Genomic DNA, 17323 nt, shown 5'->3' with positions numbered 1-17323 from the left:
AACTGGAGACAGGGAAATTGAGCACTTTGAGCTCCAGGGCTTTACCACAAACCAACACAAGGTCCCACTAACATTTGAACTCAGACTGCAGGATTCAGAGTCCTGAGTGCTGCCCATTACACCATGGGACCAGCTTGTGCTGCCTTCTCTGGCCATCGGTGACCCTCACGGGGCTGACTCGTGTGAGGGACTGTTGGCCCTTTATTAAAACTTAGTGGAGTTTTTGGTTGGCTAGTTCCCAGTCCCAATAAAAGGGGGAAGGGTCAATGGGAAATCAGGCCCCTGAGACTGACATGCCCCTGGGGCAATGGTCACAAACTAGTAGGGAACACGTTAGAATATGTTAATGGAGAAAAAATTCCCGGTGAAAATTGGCAAAGCTGTGAAGATTTTGAAAAATTCCAGTGAATTTACACATGAAGATACAAACAGAGAGACAAACACACAGAGAGAAAGAGAAAATCACAGACTGCACAGGCCCACACAGACATAAACAAAAACCAAACCCACACAAACCCACACAGCACACAGAGGCATATACACAAAAGGGAAAGCCACACAAAATATAGAAAGAACAAATCCACACCAAAAAACACAGCAAAAGCCCACAACAAGAAAGCACAAAACCCACATACCAAAAGAATACTAAGCAAAAAAACAATCTGTATGCAAAAATCATACACACACGCACCCAAAACTATGCCAGGCATCCACCAAAATCACACAGGACCCACATGCACATCAACATGACAGACGAAAACCACATCAACATACAGAAAGCCAGGCAGGGTTTGAGTCTCACAGCAAAGAGGGTGAACACACAGCTGGTTTGGGGAGCAAAGACTGAGGGGGAGTCAGGGGCAGTGCTCTGGGCTCTGCCTGACCCCTCCCTGAGGCAGGTGGAGAGCAGAGCCTGGTAGATCTGTGGAATCTGCCCTGCTCTCTGTAAAGCAAGGGGACCTCAGTGTCTTCTGAGCTGCAATTGTATTTTCTGCAGGGCAAACTGATTGGCAGAACCCATTTGCTTAAAGAAAGCTAGTGCTTCAGGTGAGGTTTGAACTCACAACCTCAGCATCACTGCACTCAGCACTGCTACTATAAGTCCTGTACACTAACCCATTGCCCCTCTGAGGGGCTTGCCTCCTTGATTCATGGATGAATTAGGAGTTGAGGGGGGTTGCATTAACTAAAACAAATCCATATTAATGGCTGCTGAATGGCAGCAGCAAAGGTGGGGAGCCTCCTTCTGTGTGATAGAGCTGGTTCCCACCTTCTGTTGCTGAGGGGAAGGTTGGTGCTTTGAACCCACCCAGTGCTGGAACGTCCCATGGGTGAGATTAACAGAACTCAAGAGGAGAGAAGGAAAGGGAAGGGAAGTCTTTTCTAGTCCTACCTAGCTCCATTGGTCTCCTGCGGCCCTTTCGGCTCTCTGCTCCCCTGTTGGGGAGATGCAGAGACAAGCCCCCATCTGGGTGAGTCACCGAGAGGCTGTGTCCCATGGAGTGTGTGTGGGAGAGGGGGAGGGTTGGATTGGGCTCAAGGGGAGAAGGTTGTGTGTGACAGTGTGTGGGGGAGGGGGAGGGTGTGTTCCTTAGGATATAAATGATGGAAAACACAGGGGCAGTGACAGTGAAGCCCCGTGTCTCAGTGTTATGACCCTGTGTGGTGCTGCCGTTCACCTTCCCCTCCTATGGTCTCATCTTTCATTGAATCCAGCATTTTTTCACCTGTCATCACCACAGAGGTGTCCCACATGCCTCAGATACAGAGTGTCCCTCTTAGAGACGCCGAGGACTGGAACTGATTTCAGCTGCTGGACAGCTCTGCTAGGTCTTTATTCATTTGCACAGGAAAATGCTGAGTGTTTAAATTCATTTCAACCATCCCCATTCAGCGAACTCCTGAACATACTGGAGATGGGTCTGGAAATCCATTTTCATTCAAAAAAATTTTTCAAGGGAATCACTTGGATTGTAACTAGGAACCTATTATCCTGCAGGGAAACATTCACCCACTGATCTATACTCGCAACAGAGAGTGTCATGTATAGCTCAGAGCAGGAACAGTTTTTAACCTGGGGGTTACTAAACTTTCTCTCTATACAAACACCACAGCTTACAAACTCCCCACCCCCGCTCTGTGTCACCAGAGCACAACAACAACTCTCCTTGGAGCACACACAGCTCCCCAGCTCCCTGCCCGTCAGTCTCTCCAGCATTGCTCCAATCCCTTAAAGCAGGGTCTCAACCTCAATTTACCTTAGGGCCAGTGCCAGTCCTCCAATCCTCCCAGTGGGCCAATAATGTCACTCATACCGCTCAGAGCCCACCCCCCAAAACTCTGCCTCTCATCTGCCTAAGGCTCTGGGAGGGAGTTTGGGTGGGGGGAGGAGGTCTAGGGTTCAGACCCTGGGTTGGGGCTGGGGATTGGGGTGCAGGAGGGGTGCAGGCTCTGGGGGGAGTTTGGGTGCAGAAGGGGTGAGAGGCTGGTCTCTGGGAGGGAGTTTGGGTGGGGGAGGGGTTCTAGGGTGCAGGCTCTGGGATGGAGTTTGGGTGCTGGGTGCAGGCTCTGGGCTGGGACAGGGGTAGGGGGAATAGGAGGAGGGATGGGGGTGCAGGCTCTGGGAGGGAGATTGGAGCGGGTGTGTGGAGGGAGGGGGTGCAGGCTCTGGGAGGGAGTCAGTGGTGTGGCGCTTACCTGGGGCTCCAAGGCGGGGCAGGCTGGGGGGCCTTCGCATGCTGCTGCCCCCAGGCATCACCCCCACAGCGTCCCATTGGCTGCAGGGGCTTGGAGTGGGGGCAGCGCGTAGAGGCACAGCTCTGCCCCGCCCTGCCATGGGGAGGGGCCAGCAGCCACTGGAGCGAGCAGGCAGATGCTGCACTGCTGGGGCCCCTGGAGGGGAGCGCCTGGGGGCAGCAGGTGGGGCCAGGGGAGTGAACTGGTCCCAAAACTGCTGAAGCCCCATGGGCAAGACCTGGGAACCAGGACTGCCAGCCAGACAAACACCTTTAAGAGGAGGCGTCCCTCTCCCTGTCAAGAACTGATCTTCCTCCTTCAGTTCAGTGACAGCCTGAATTGTTCCTTATCCCGGCAGAGCCAGAGGATTGAAAGCAGCAACATCAAACCCCTGTGTAGCTCGCAGGGATGGACATAAACACTCCCTGGTATCTGAAGAGATGTTCAGCTTTGCCCTTGGTCAACTACAAGGCGAAAGGGAAAGGAGGTGGCGCCAGATATAAAGAGTGAAACGCGACACATCATAGTTATGCCCATGGTGGCTGCAAAATCTTTTTATGTTCTTCTTCTTATCAGCAGTGTATTGTTTTCTCTGGATTCTAGGCCTTGACAAGAAATTTGTACCTTGATAAAATAATCAACTGCTCTTGGTGAAGGCAATGGACTTAACACCCACTGGGGTGTCCCTACACAGGTACAAGTACTAACAACATGGCTGCATTTTAGCCATAGTTTTTAATCAGGGCAATAAATTGAAACAAACCCCTGTTAAATCATTTCCCAGCCTGAGTCCTTCACCCACATTCCTTAGGGCATTGGGCCACCATGTGGACATTTCATTTCCCACCTCAATTTCACACAGAGACACAATTTCCTTTGCACAGATCCATGAACAGCAAAACCTCCCTGTGTCTCTGGTCTGAGCCAGGGCACTCGATTCCAGTGAACCCTTCTCTCCTGCAATGGCGATGGGCAGACAGAGGGGACGTGGCACCTGCATCCCTGCCAGGGAGATATTGGCTCGGCTCTTTCTTTCTGCTGCTGTTGTTCGTCCATGAAACATCGAGGGTGAAATGCAAGGCTGAGTTCATGCACCAGCCCCCGGAAATATTTCAGTGCCCCAGAGAAATCCTGCCCCCTGCTATTGGAACGATGTGCTGGAGATTTGACTAGGAAAGAGACTGTCTGAATTGTCAGAGTGGGGAATGAACAACAATCTACAGCAATGTCGTTCACACAAACACACTCTCATCCTGCTCCAGCCGGAAGGGAAATGGGCAGGAATTCTCGCTGTTCAGCCAAGGACACACTTACACTGATGCGCAGCCATGAGTGTGCTGGGGAAGCTGGTCTGAGCAAACAATTGGAATGACAATTCAGTGAGAACAGAATCATCATGTAGTAAAACAAATGTATGTTAAGTAGTTGTGGCTGAGTGGTTAAGGCGCTGGACTAGAAATCCATTGTGGTTTCCCAGCACAGGTTCAAATCCTGACAACTTTGTTGTTGTTACTGCACTCTTAGTGCCTGAGCATCCACAGTGTGAACTGACGCCAGATCTAGTTTCACTCTGTCTACACTTAAAACACTGCTGTGGCACTGCTATAGCTCTCTGGAGCAGACAGTGACTGGAGGGGTTTTCCCATCCCTGTAATAGCTACATTGACAGAACAGTTCTTCCTTTTCTTTAGCACTATCGAACCAGGGCTTAGGTCACCTTAACTCTATGGGTTGCGGGGGAGATCACACCCTGAGAGACGTCGCTCTGCCAGTTCAGTGCCCAGCGTACACCAGCCCTTAGATTCCTCTTGGTATTTCAATGCAGGCACTGACCTGTGAGAGGAAAACATCAGCTCACAAACACAGAGACTGAATTCCCCACATTTAATCTCGCTGCACTTTCCAGAAAGTCACAAAATTCAATTCATTCTTGCTAGGACAGAGAAAAAATAAGTGACACTAAGTTTTTGGCTTGGTTACATAAAATTAAGTGTTTAATTAATATAGTAAAAAATCTGTACTGATTCCTCTAACTAACACCACAGCGTGAAATAGGAACAGAGACAAATCGTGTCAGTGGCGGCTAATTTCGCAAATGATCTTCCCATTATTAATTGCCACGCTGCCCCCATTGGAGGTCTGGGCATCTCCAGTGTCATAGCTCTGCATTCACCTTCCCCTTAGAATTGTTCTCAGACATTCGCCTTCCTCTGCAGCGTGGGGCACGGGGTCACTTGCTGGAGGATGAATCTATGAATCTATTCCCAAATTTGGAAAATTGTGCAGTTCAGAATGTGAATAGTGACCCCGTCTCCTTCCTGCACCTGCTCTACATTGCTCCCCAGCAGCTTCTCCCCCTGCAGAGTAACCCCAGCACGGCAGTGCAGCCGCCCAGGGTTCAGCAGGGGCCCCTGGCAAGGACAGTGGGTGCAGCTAACAGCCCAGTGTGCCTGGCAGTGAGGCAGTTTAAAAAAGCAACACTCCCCCAGAAGTACAGAGACTGAATTCCCCAACTTTAACATCATGACCCCCTGTAGAAAGCCACATGTGCCAGTTGTATTTTCACAGGGAGATGCAAAAATCAAGTGACACCCATTTTTAAGTTGAGTAAATAAAGTTGAGGAGATAGTTATTAACCTCACAAAAAAAGGCTCATTTCCCAAACAATCCTCAAAATGTTACGAATTCCCACCCTTCCTCCATAGCAGCTCTGTGCAGTGTAACTGTTCTGCAGGCAGCTTCCCATTAAATGCTGTTTTGGGATATTCCCTGGCCTGGAAATGTACCAATGACAGAATTTCAAGTGCAAACCTGGCTCCCTGCACCAGGTGGGATTTGAGTGTTTTGTCCCTGTCACTTAGTGTTTGTCAATAGTACAGATGCCATGGGCAGGACTCCAGGCTCTGCTGGAGGGATCCTGGCACAGGGGCTGGTGGGGGAGAAAGGATTGTAGATTCTGACCTGTGCTCTGGAGAGGAGCTAATAAGTGAAGGGGCATTTTTAACATCTCCCCTGCCTCAGTGTCCCCTGGGCTGGAATTGTACATTCCACAGGGCCAAATGAGGGGGTGATGCCATTTGGTTAATGAAAACCAGTGCTCTAGGTGAGGCTTGAACTCACAACCTCAGCATAGCTCCTCTCAGCACTGCCCTATAAGTACTGTGCACTAACCAATTGTGCCACTGGAGCACCTGTTAATTGTGATTCTCCCTAGGCTGATAAAGGCAAGGAGTGACCCCAAAACATTCTCAGTGGAGTTGAGAGCAGGTAGCGACAAGTGTTGTACTTGGTGGGGTGGATTCTTCTTAAGGCTTCCAGGCACCATTTGACCCTTTTGTTCGTCCCTGTGTAATAACAGAGCTGACTGAGACTCACTGTAGAGTCTTGCTGCAGACCAACAGATCTGAAATCACTGATCACCAGGTCTGAGCATTAGTCCTGCTTTGGGACAGTGTCTCTCATCCAACAAACTGCCCAGTCTGCGCTAGCAGTGAGGCTCCCTCACTAACAGCTGAAATCAGGGAGAGCTGTGTGAAGTGCAGGGCCCCAGGGGTGCCTGAACAGGGGGGAACAACACCCCAGGACTTTTAAAAATGGGAGGGCTCTGCCTTGCCACTTTGTAATGACCGTAAGGGTGAGTGAGGGGGGAGGGGGAAGGGAGCAGGAGGTGGGGTCTTGTGGGGAAGAGGCCGCACAGGAGTGGGGCCTTGGGGAGGAGGGGTGGTGCAGGGGAGTGGCCTCGAGTGGAAGGGATGGAGCTACTGTTCGGGCTCTGGTGGCCACTACTTTTAGGGAGCCTGTTCCGCTCCTGGAGGGACCACAAGACGTCCCAGAGCAGAGAGGGGCCAGCAGAGCTGTGACAGGGGGAATGGCAAGTGGCCGGCAATGTGGCCAGACAGTGGAGGGAGAAAGGGGCTTTCCCCCCAGGAGGTGAGAGGTGAACTCTGGGTTTTCATTGACTCAGGGCAGCAGCTGTGGGTGAGGTGCAGTGAAGGGAGCGGCACATCCACAGAGCTTTTGGTGTCTGGATTTACGAACCGGAGGCAAAAGGCCACTGCTCAGCGAGCGGGTGTTTTGCTCATAGTGTTGGGTTATGAATCCTCATTGTGGTGTTTTCCCAAGTTAATACAAGGTGAGTTTCCTCCTTTTTCTTAAAGTTTCTTTTCTACACTCAGTGTGTGTGAGTGGGGAAAGTATCGCCTCTTAGAGGCACCCAGTGGCCAGGGCTAGTTTCCCCAGGTTACTGGGTGGGGGCTTAAGCAGATTGTGTGTTGTATTGTTGAAGAGGAGCCCCAAGCACCCAGACAGGGAATTGTAACTTCAGCCTTCAGAGTAAGAGCCAGAGGTGCTGCCAGCTGAGCTAGCCAGGCCGCCTAAATGTATTAACCCCTTTCACCGCAAGAGCAAACACCGGGTACTTCTGTGCTTCTCAGCAGCTGGGAAAGAGCCTCTTGGGGGAAATCCTCCCCTCCTCTTGCCCCACCCTCAATTGCTCTGTGGCTTTTAAGCCTTCCCTTGGAGCTGTCAGCACCAGCTGCCTCTGCTCCAGATGCCCAGAGGAGGAGAGGTGTGCTGGGGTCCAGCCTGGGACTCTTCCTCCCTCCTGCCTATCCATGACTATTAAACCTGGGCAAGAGGAAGAGGGTGGCAACTGGGCTGTCGACGTGCTCTCTTTCACGTAAATCAGTGTGACTCCTGGCCTATCCCTGCAGAAAGGTGTACCGCATCTGTGTCTGGTGCGAGCTCAGATCAGAGGAATTGGAGGCTACCTCCTGCCCTCCACTGGTTCCACTATGAAGAGACATGTCCTCTAAACCGACCTCACTACAAACCTGCATCAGGGAGTGGTCATCATAGAAGAGTTTCCTCTGACAGCTGGGAAAATGGGACCAGCGGTCCTCAGGCCGTCTGACACAATTAAAATCCACCCCCTACACCAAACACTGTGTAGTCCAGAGGAAGGGAGCCAGTTCCTTTCACACCTTAACTGGGGACCATAAACACTAATCTAGTGGTAACAAGTGCCATGGAGCACTGCAAATGTGAAGAACAAGACTCCAACCTCATCATTCTTCCCTGGCCAGGAGGGCCAGAAAGACAGGCCCTTCCTCCAACCACCCTCTGCCCATCAAGCCACCCTAAAGCTGTTACTGTGCATTTCCTGAATGCACACCATGTCCAAGTCCAGCTTCTCCAAGTCACTGAACATCCTACAATCTCCTCCTGGGCCCTCCAATCCCTGCCACGTTCCACGTGGACACTTTTACAGATGCCCCTTCCCCAGTACTGCCCTCACTCAGCTGTGGAGAGGAGCTTTTGTCCCCAGTCCCTGCCCCCTCTGGCACCATCTCCGAGGGCCACCCTGCCTCACTCTCTTCCCACCATATTGGGTCAACCAATAAGTCGCATGGGAAATACAGCTCCCGTCTCTGATTTTAAAAGGTCAGGTGGGCCAACTGGGGCAGAAGTCCATGCTCCATTGTCTTGCTGGGGATCTCAAAATCAGGGATTCACCTCAGGTAAAGGTGCTGCTGCGCTCCCAGAAAACAAGCCACCACCGCACAAAGAAAGACAAAAGGATGTTGTTAAAGCCAAGGATTGAACTAGGGACCTTTATATTTTCACGCTAATGCTTGCCTAACTGAGCCATTTTGGCACCTGTGTGATGCTATTTTGGCCTGCTGCTTCTCTGTCTGGAATGTTTTTGTCAGCCATGGCCATGGCACACAAATAGGACGTCACTGTGAGTGGCCCATGAAGACAAGACTCGCTTTTGCCTGCCTTGCTCAGCTTGACTTGCTTCCTCACCCCATTCCTGCCTTAGTTCCCGGGTTGACCTGGTGGCAGAAAGGGACTGGGGGCCAGTGGTGTGGGGAGGAAGTTGAGCTGGACCATGAGCTAGACTAGACCCTGGCAGTAAGAGTCTGGCCACCACTTGCTGCCCCTCACTTTTGTCCTGGCTTCCCCCACTGGACGTCATTTAGGAAGGGAAGTGGGGCTTCTACCTCCCCTCCCCGATTTTCACATCACAGAGGAGCACAAACAGGAAAACAAATGGCTGCTCCATACTTCTCCCACGAGAGGAACCAGACGACCTTAGCTGTGGTGAGTAAGAAGTGTCTGTTGGCTGACAGGGCCTGTCCTGGAGGAGCTGGAACAGCAGCTGACACCTCCCCCTTGGCTCCAGGCTGTGGTAAATGCCCATTGCCTGGCTGCGTGGGTGAATGCTGCTCTGGGCTCTGGAGAAAGTCTGTATTGGTCTGTCAACCCCCCGTCTTCACTGAGCCAGTCTGGTAAGGTCCCAAGTGCCCCCTCCGGCCTGGCAGCTGAGAGTCTGTGCAGACATCAACCCCCCTGCCAGCCCCACAGGCAGCAGCAGCGCCAGCCCCCCCAGCACCACAGGGGCACTCAATGCACTTCCTGTGGGGAAATGGCTCCTTGGCATCCAGCTGCTAGAGTGAGAGCCAGGAGAGAGCAGTGTCTGGCTCACCTTGGGGGAGAGAAGAGACCTGATGAGAGCTGATCTTCAGTCTCCCCCGCAATGCTGGTCAGTTTTATTGCCACTGTAATAGTCAGTGCTTCCCTTCAGGGCTGGCCCTAGAGGGTGCAGGACCTGGGACAAATCCCCCCCTTTCTGTCCTTCCCCACTCCACCCCTTCCCCCAAGTCCCACCCCTTCCTGCCCTGCATCTTCCTGCTCCATTCCTCTCCCTCCTCTTCCTGCACCCCACTGAACAGCTGATCACCTGCAGGGGGAGGTTTTGAAGGGGAAGAGCAGGAGCTTGTCCACAAGGCCTGAAGCAGGGGCAGAGCTGGCTGCCAGTGGGTGCTGAGCACCTTTTTTATTCCCCCTGTTGGTTCTGCAGCCCCATAACACCCCTGCATTCACTGACTCGGCTCCTTTCACACTCTAAAGAGAGGAGCAGAACCAGGGCTGTGGCTGACCTATGGGGCACCAGGTGAGTGGCAGAGACTTCAGCTGCTGAGAGTTTGCCTGACACCTCACGGACACAGTGTGAGGTGGTGTCCCAGGCATCTCTATGAAAGGAGCACAGCAGGATTTCCTTGGGGTGAGGAGAGAATAGAGAACATCTGTTTGTATAAAGGTATTGCCTGGGTGAGAGGTTGTGAGCAGGATTCAAACCTACAGAGGGGAATACTATTGGATTTATCAATTCTAACACTTAACCACTCAGCCATCACAGCTGTGAGCATAATAAGGCTTTAATACCACAGAATAAATAATCATAATCACAATGAACTGGTCAATAATCACCATGCACAGGCTTGAAGATTTCCCACAGCAAACCTGGCTCCCAAAGCACAGGGGGGGATTTGGGGTTTGTTCTCTTTGCTTAGCCATGTGCAGTAGCACAGAGAGAGCTTTTAAAAGTCTCCCCTCCCACAGAGCGGGAATGGGAAATGATTCTCATCTGGAAGCCTGATGTGAATGCGAATGTCTGGACCAAGGGGACAGAGACTGGTCTTTGCTAGAGAAACCACTGTCAAGTTTTAGCAAATTAGGACAAGTCAGGTATCAGTAACTGCTACAGATTGCAAATTCCTACATGTAGCAGTTTTTGGCACTACACCTGTGCAGCTCTGCTCCCTGACTCTTCTTGGGCTCCTGCTCTCTCCTTAGCTCTGCCCCACTCTGGCCCAGACAGTTGCAGATCACACAGAAGATGGGACTCCCTCATTTGATTGCCTGGCCTGTGACAGGGAAAATAACCTACTCCTTAACAGGGGCTTTCCTACTATTCCCTGCATTAAGATACTCCTTAACAGGGGCTTTCCTACCATTCCCTGCATGATAGGGACTTTCAGGCTGTCAAGATAATTTTGTAGGCCAAGCCTTTAGCCAACTAGCCTTAGCCAAAATACCCTTCATTTCCCTAAAAGTTGTTTACTCAAATACACTGTCTGGAAATGTACCAGGAGGGGCCCCGGGGGTAACACATTGCAGCTTGGTGGGTTATAGTGTAGCAATAAGTGCTTGCTTAAGATAACCACAAGTCACCGATCACATAACAGTTAGGCCCACACAACCACCCTGAGGACAATAGCAGGAAGGTTGTGAAACATGCTGCTGGAATTGCAATAGGTAAGCCAGATAAGGAAAGTTATCAGTTATGTTCTGCAATATTAACTATGCAAAATACCAAATAAGGAATATATCAAATGTGCTACTGAGTGACGCTTTGCGGTTTTAAGTTTTAAAAGCTGGGTAAGAATTGTAAAGGGCAGACCAGCCGACCCTCTGCATAGGGGACCGCTGTTGTCTCCGTGTGCACACTTGTAATCAATAAAAAGCCTCAAGCTGTCTGATTCAAATTCAACCATGTGGATGGTTTCTTCCACAACACCTGTCAATCTGGAGCTTTGGCCTCTGCTCATTGCCCCTGGGGACTGTCAGTCTTAGGGTCCTGATTTCCCATTGGCCCTTCCCCCTTCTATTGGGACTGGGAACTAGCCAACCAACCCGCCCCCTACCAAGTTATAGTAAAGGGCCAAGAGCAGCCCCCTTACACAAACCAGCCCTTTGAGGGTCACCGATGGGCAGAGAAGGCCAAACAAGCTGGTCCCATGATGTAACAGTCAGCAACCAGGATTCTGAATCCTGCAATCTGAGTTCAAATCTCAGTCAGACCTTGTGTTGGTTTGCAGTAAAGCCCTGGAGCTCAAAGTGCTCCTCTTTCCTGTCTCCAGTTGTGCAAGAATGAGTCTTTTCCTTGCTGCTGGGTGACTCACACCCACCGGAGCCAGGCCTCTGGTCAGGATGGCTGCAATGGGTTGGGGCTCCAGAACTTGCTACTCTGGCTACTGCTGTCTGCGGTCCTGCAGTTTGACTTGATGGTTGGGATTCTTGCTGCTTCACCTAATGCCCACAAGTTTGGCCCTTGTGCTTCCTGCCACACCTTTCCTCTGACCCACATGGCGCTTGAAGAAAGGAGTGCCAGGGCTGGGATTAATAGTCAGGGCTTGGCAGGAGGGAGGAAAAGTCCTAGGCTGGAGCCCCACACACCTTCCCTCCTCCAGGCACCTAGAGCAGAGGCAGCCCAGCTCTGTCTGCTGGATACCTCAGCAGAATAGGTGAGTTCATGTAAATACAGTCTGGTCCCAAAGCCTCACCCTAACCCTGGCTCGTCACTAGCTGTCAGGGGAGAGCTCATTCACACCTTGCTTGCAAATCATAATTTTACATTATAAGGTTGGCCAACATTGCCAAAACCAATGCACCAACATAGTTAGCAAACACAACAGCTGGATGACGAAACTAGTCTTTGTCCAGACTTTTAAAAAAACCTATTATACTTTCTCAGGTACAAATATTTTTCATACATTGTATCTGCTTTTAAAGTGTGTGTTAACGTTTCAATTTCCATTCAAATTTGCAACCAATGACAACATTGGCAGCGCTGCATGTAACTACCTTAACACCTGGGGGGTGGGGGGGTGTTGGGGAAATTCGGGGAAGGGGGTGCACAGCCCCCTGGCTGGGGGGTGTATAGAGAATGCCCAGTTTCACTGAATTGAGTCTCCTACAGCAACACTTCAGTAGGTTACATTGGAGAGGAGCTGCAGTGTCTAGGCAGTGGGATGCCTGTGCCTTTAAGAGCCCAGCCCTGGGAAGCCCATGCTGAGAGGTGCTGCCTGTGAGAGGGGAAATAAAAAAGCCCTCTGCTCCCCACCCCATGTTTGCAAACACTGGAGTCTCAGCCCACCGGCGTAACTGTTAACCCCTCTGCCCCTGCCTGTGCCAGGGTTTAACCCTCTGGCAGCACCTCATCCTTGTGCTTAACTCCGGCTCCTTCCCCCCTCCCTGACTTTGCCCTTCAGTCCCTCTCCTAACTCTGCCTCCAGCTGCTTGACCCCCCGACCAGTCAATTTTCACCCCCTGCTCAGACCCTGGCCACCCCCTCCTCTGATTTGCCCCCCTTTGCCCCTTTTTAATCCCTGTAAAAAGTAGGAGGTGCTGGGTCCCATTCTCTGGGGGTGGGGGGGTTGGGCGCCTGGCCCCTGCCTGCCCAGTGCTCAAAGTGCCCCATGATCTTGTGGATGTTTGCTGAGTGCTGCAAGGTCACCTGCAGGGGGAGAGAGACGTGGTTAGGAGGTGATGCAGCCAAGAATGCCTCACCCAGCACTGAGATGCAGCCACCTCTGGGGTCGGTTGCACAAGTCAGCAAATTAATTTGGAAGAGGAAAAGCACTGAAAGGACCGAGGCAGCTGCAGGAGAAAAGCAGAAAAAGCAGGAGCCCTGGATCCCAGGCCTGCCCCTCCCCCATATTTCGATATGGCTCCATCCAACAGCTGCCCCCCACCCCCCAATTACAGGGCAGTGCCATGGAGCACACTGAGGCCTCGCTGTTTGCAAAGGACAGGTGACATCAGTGCCCCAAGTGGAGAGAGATGATGCTAAGGGAGAAGCAGGCAGCAGACAGCCCCCACGACAGAGAAAGAAATGCTAGGGGGATGCCGTGCTGCAAGGAGTGAGGGGGGTTGGCAGGGAATGGGAGGATCTCCCCTCACAGTGGGTGCATCTGTCTCTTCCCCCCACAATTCCTCCCCAGCCCTACCCGGACCCAGGGTAATCCCAGCCTAACTACCAGAGTTACATTTGGCCTGGATTCCCCAGTTGCTGGTGGCATGGGAGCTGAGGAGCAAGAGCCTCTACTCCCCCTTCCCCTGACACAGTTGCATGGGAACTGACCAAAGGAGCCTGCAGCACTGCTGCCTAGAGGAAACTGAGGCACCAGCCAGTGATAGACACATCATGGATCTCCTCATCCTCATCCTCTTTTCCATATAGAACCCGGGGGGGGGAGGGGTTAAACTCAGGGCACTTGCATAGTCAACCAGAGGATGTTGTGAAAGCCAAGACTATTACAGGGTTCAAAAAAGAACTAGATAAGTTTATGGTGGATAGATCCATCAAGGGCTATTAGCCAGGGTTGGCAGGGATGGTGCCTGTAGCTTCTGTTTGCCTGAAGCTGGGAATGGGCAAGAGGGAATGAATCGCTTCTGTTCATTCCCTCTGGGGCACTTGGCACTGGCCACTGTCAGAAGACAGGAGGATACTGGGCTAGATGGACTTTGCGTCTGAACCAGTAGATAGGTACCCACGCCTGTCTAAGACCTTTACCTAGGCCAATCAACAACGGAGAATGGCATGTGGGGGGGTTCAGTCTTGTACCCACAGACTTAATAGGTACACCACAAGGGAACTTAGGTGCGTATGCACATATCATCAATATGCACAAACATACTAGCCTGTGAAGTAAGCATACCCTAATGTTTTGTGGGTGAGGAATGAAATTTGGGCATTGGAGGAAGGATTTCCAGCCCTTGTGCCCTATAAAAGAGGTGACCCATCTCGCTAGAGCACTTCGCTCTATCATTCTGACTTACTTCCTCCACTTTCTCTCTCTATTCTATCTATATACTATCAGTAGGCTGTACCTGGTCTTCTTAACCTTTATGTTTCAAGGGAACTAGGCTAAGCTTGGTTTCCCAAAGTTTTTAGTCTTTGTTTATTAGGTTTTGATTTTAAGTTTAACTTAGTCAAGTAAACCCTACGTAACATTATCTTTTTCTAAGCACTGCATCTTTCACTCAAGAATTGAGAAACCTGAACTGCAAGGCTGGTCCTGTGTCTCTTACCACCAGGTTATCAAGGAAGGGTGTGAGTATATTAACCAAAACTTTGTTGCATAGAATGCCATATGTATCTTCTGAATAGCAGTAATGCAACTGTAACTTTGTACCTCCGGTTATTTTACCATTTTCTTACTATTTCACTGATTTTAATAAAAAGGTCTTTAAGGCTATAATCTGTCTCAGTGTGAGTTTCCTGTCATATCCCCAAGGGTCCTTTGTAAATTCTGTGGAGCCTGATTCGGGATAAGAACTTTCATCTTCTGGTCAAACAGACTGGCAAGCCTAAAACCCATATTAATAATATTAATAATTAATTAGTATTCATATTACTAATTAAATTAAATACAATTATAATTAAACTCATAAATTAAATTTCCACCATATTATCCTAATTAATATTATTATTATACCCTAAATCAAGCTACATGGGGAAGAGAGTTGGGGTGCAGGGAGATGAGGGCACTGGCTCTGGGGGTGCAGCTCCAGGGTGGGGTTGGAATGAGAGGTTTGGGATGCAGAAGAGGGCTCAGGGTTAGGGCAGAGGGGTGAGGGCTCTGGTTGGGGGTGCGGGTTCTGGGGTGAGGCCAGGGAGAAGGGGATTGAGGTACGAGAGGGGAGTTATGCTAGGGCAGAGGGTTGTGGTGGGGGAGTGAGGGGTTGGGGTGCAGGCTTTGGGGTTTGTCCTTTGTGTTTCACCTTTTCCTCCATCCCTTCCTCCTTTCTCTTCTCTTGCTTCTTTTGTCCTTTCACCTGTTCCCCTCCCAACACCAGGAGCGTGGTGTGTGTATGTGTGTGTGTGTTGCAGGGGAGTGCTCAGCAGCTCCCACCGTGGGAGGTCCACCCATAAATGTAGGGCTGAGATAGTGCTCGGACAGTGATCCTCACTGGTGACCTGGCCCATCCTTTGCGCTCTGTGGTGAGAACCCTCAGCCTCCTGTCCTCAGTCTCTACCCTGACTGGCTGAGCAGAGGGTTATTGACAGGGAGGAGACTCAGATCCTTGTTGTTCTCTTTTAAGACCAAGTAAATAAGTCAGAACCAGTCATATGTTTGATGAATTTTGCTGCTTCTCTGCATTAGTTGTCTCTGAGCAGTTCATGATTCTCTCTAACATTGCAGTTCTCCTCAAATACTTGCTGAATAATTACTGTGCACTGTTGTTGGTCTGGAGCTCATTTGAGGGTAGTTTACTCAAGTCATTCAATGTATGAAATTCAACATCCAATGGTTAGTTTCAAAGTCAGGGCTCTTGGCTCCTATTCCCAACTCTGCCACTGGCTGGCTGTGTGACCTAAGACAAGTCAATTCTCCTTTCTCAGCCTTAGCTTCTCCCTCTTTCAAGTAGGGATAATAATGATCCGCTCCTACCTACCTCACAGTGGGTGGAGGATGGGAATCCACTGGAGAGTGTCACTAGGAGTAGTGCATAATATGAGGTGTCCTATCAGATTTACTCAGAGCAGATTATGACATAATAGAATAGCTGAAATATTCTATTTTATTTGTATTTTTTTATTTTGAAATTGTTAAGAGCAGCAACTACTTAGCTCAGATTGAAGCATCTTATCTAATATTTGAGATCTAAGTGTCTCCTCTTTGTGTGCAACGAGACAATTTAACACACTCTGACAAACAGGAGATGCTTTTGTTTTGCAACAAAATATTTTTGCAAAGAACTTTCATCTCACTTGTTTTGATTTTGAGAAACAAACTGGTTTAGTCTGAAGGGGATTTTCTGACAGAAATGGTTTCAATGAAATTTCCCCACCATCTCGATTCCTGGGCTCTATCCCTTTCTCTGGGTTTTTTTTGTCAATTAGAACAGGAGTCAGGACTGGTGGCTTCTCTTTCTGGCTCTGCCACCACCTTGCTGTGTAGGCCCTTGGGTAGGTCACTTCCCTTCTCTGTACTTTAGGTTTCTCCCCATCTGTCCAATGAGAACAGGAACAGTTCTCGAACTCTGGGCAGTCATTTTTGGTGGGGCCCCGGCAGTTATGACTAAAAATTTATATACATATATATGTATATATATAAAAAAGACTTTCATTTCTTAGGAACCGGTTCCCTATAAAAAGTTCTGATTTAAGGGATGTGCCATGGTATGTATTTTTTGTACCAATAGCGTTACCATGCGTCCGTATTTTCCCAGGAGGAATTTTTAAATTTTTAAATTTTAAAAATTCCTCCCAGACAGTGATTTAAGAACCAAAAAGCCTGACATGTCCAGGAAAATACGGATGTATGTTAAGCCTACCTAAAGTTCTTTTTTAAGAAGATGGAACTGAAGTAGAAATGAGCTCCGTTTCACATATGTGGGTCCCCACCACTCCCTGGAAGTGTGCTAGGGTGACCAGATGTCCCAATTTTATAGGGACAGTCCCAATTTTCGGGTCTTTTTCTCATATAGGATCCTATTACCCCCCACCCCCATCCCGATTTTTCACACTTGCTGTCTGGTCACCCTAGGGTGTGCACATGTCTGGGTCCCACCTGCTCCCTGCCCCCCTCATTGAAGCAGGTGTGGGAACTGCAGGGCACCAGTGGACATGGGGCTGGCTGGAGGCAGGGCAGGGGCTGACTGGAGGTAGGGTCTGGCTGCAGGCAGGGCAAGGGGTGCAGGGCTGGCTGGAAATGGGTGTGTGGGGCTGGCTGGCTTCAGGCAGAAGGGTGCAGCAGGAGTTGGCTGGAGCTAGGGCAGAGGGTGTGGGGTTGGTTGCAGGCAGGGCAGGAGGTGCAGGGCTAGTGATGTAGGGCTGGTGCGGGCAGGGGTGTGTGGGGAGCTGGTTGGCTTCAGGCAGGGCCGCAGCGGCGTGCAGCAGGGGTTGGCAGGGCTGGAGACAGAGGAGTGTGGGACTGGCTGGCTTCAGGCAGGAGGGTGCAGCAGGAGTTGGCTGGAGCCAGGGCAGGGGGTGTGGAGTTGGTTGCAGGCA

At 50.5% G+C, this 17323-nt stretch overlaps 2 non-coding genes across 2 annotated transcripts; one reads left to right on the top strand and one right to left on the bottom strand.

Annotated features, from left to right (window-relative positions):
• The first annotated feature begins 4157 nt into the window (after nt 1–4157).
• On the top strand, nt 4158–4239 carry TRNAS-AGA. Its single transcript has one exon. It is a non-coding gene; the product is annotated as a tRNA-Ser (tRNA).
• Nucleotides 4240–5831: 1592 nt separating this feature from the next.
• On the bottom strand, nt 5832–5925 carry TRNAI-UAU. The gene is made up of 2 exons: nt 5888–5925; nt 5832–5867 (listed from the first exon to the last, which is right to left on the bottom strand). It is a non-coding gene; the product is annotated as a tRNA-Ile (tRNA).
• Nucleotides 5926–17323: the final 11398 nt, after the last annotated feature.

This window comes from Gopherus evgoodei, unplaced genomic scaffold (genome assembly GCF_007399415.2).
Source record: "Gopherus evgoodei ecotype Sinaloan lineage unplaced genomic scaffold, rGopEvg1_v1.p scaffold_203_arrow_ctg1, whole genome shotgun sequence".
NCBI lineage: Eukaryota > Metazoa > Chordata > Testudines > Testudinidae > Gopherus > Gopherus evgoodei.
The sequence above is the reverse complement of the archived record's forward strand: the minus strand, read 5'-3'. Positions and strand labels throughout refer to the sequence as shown.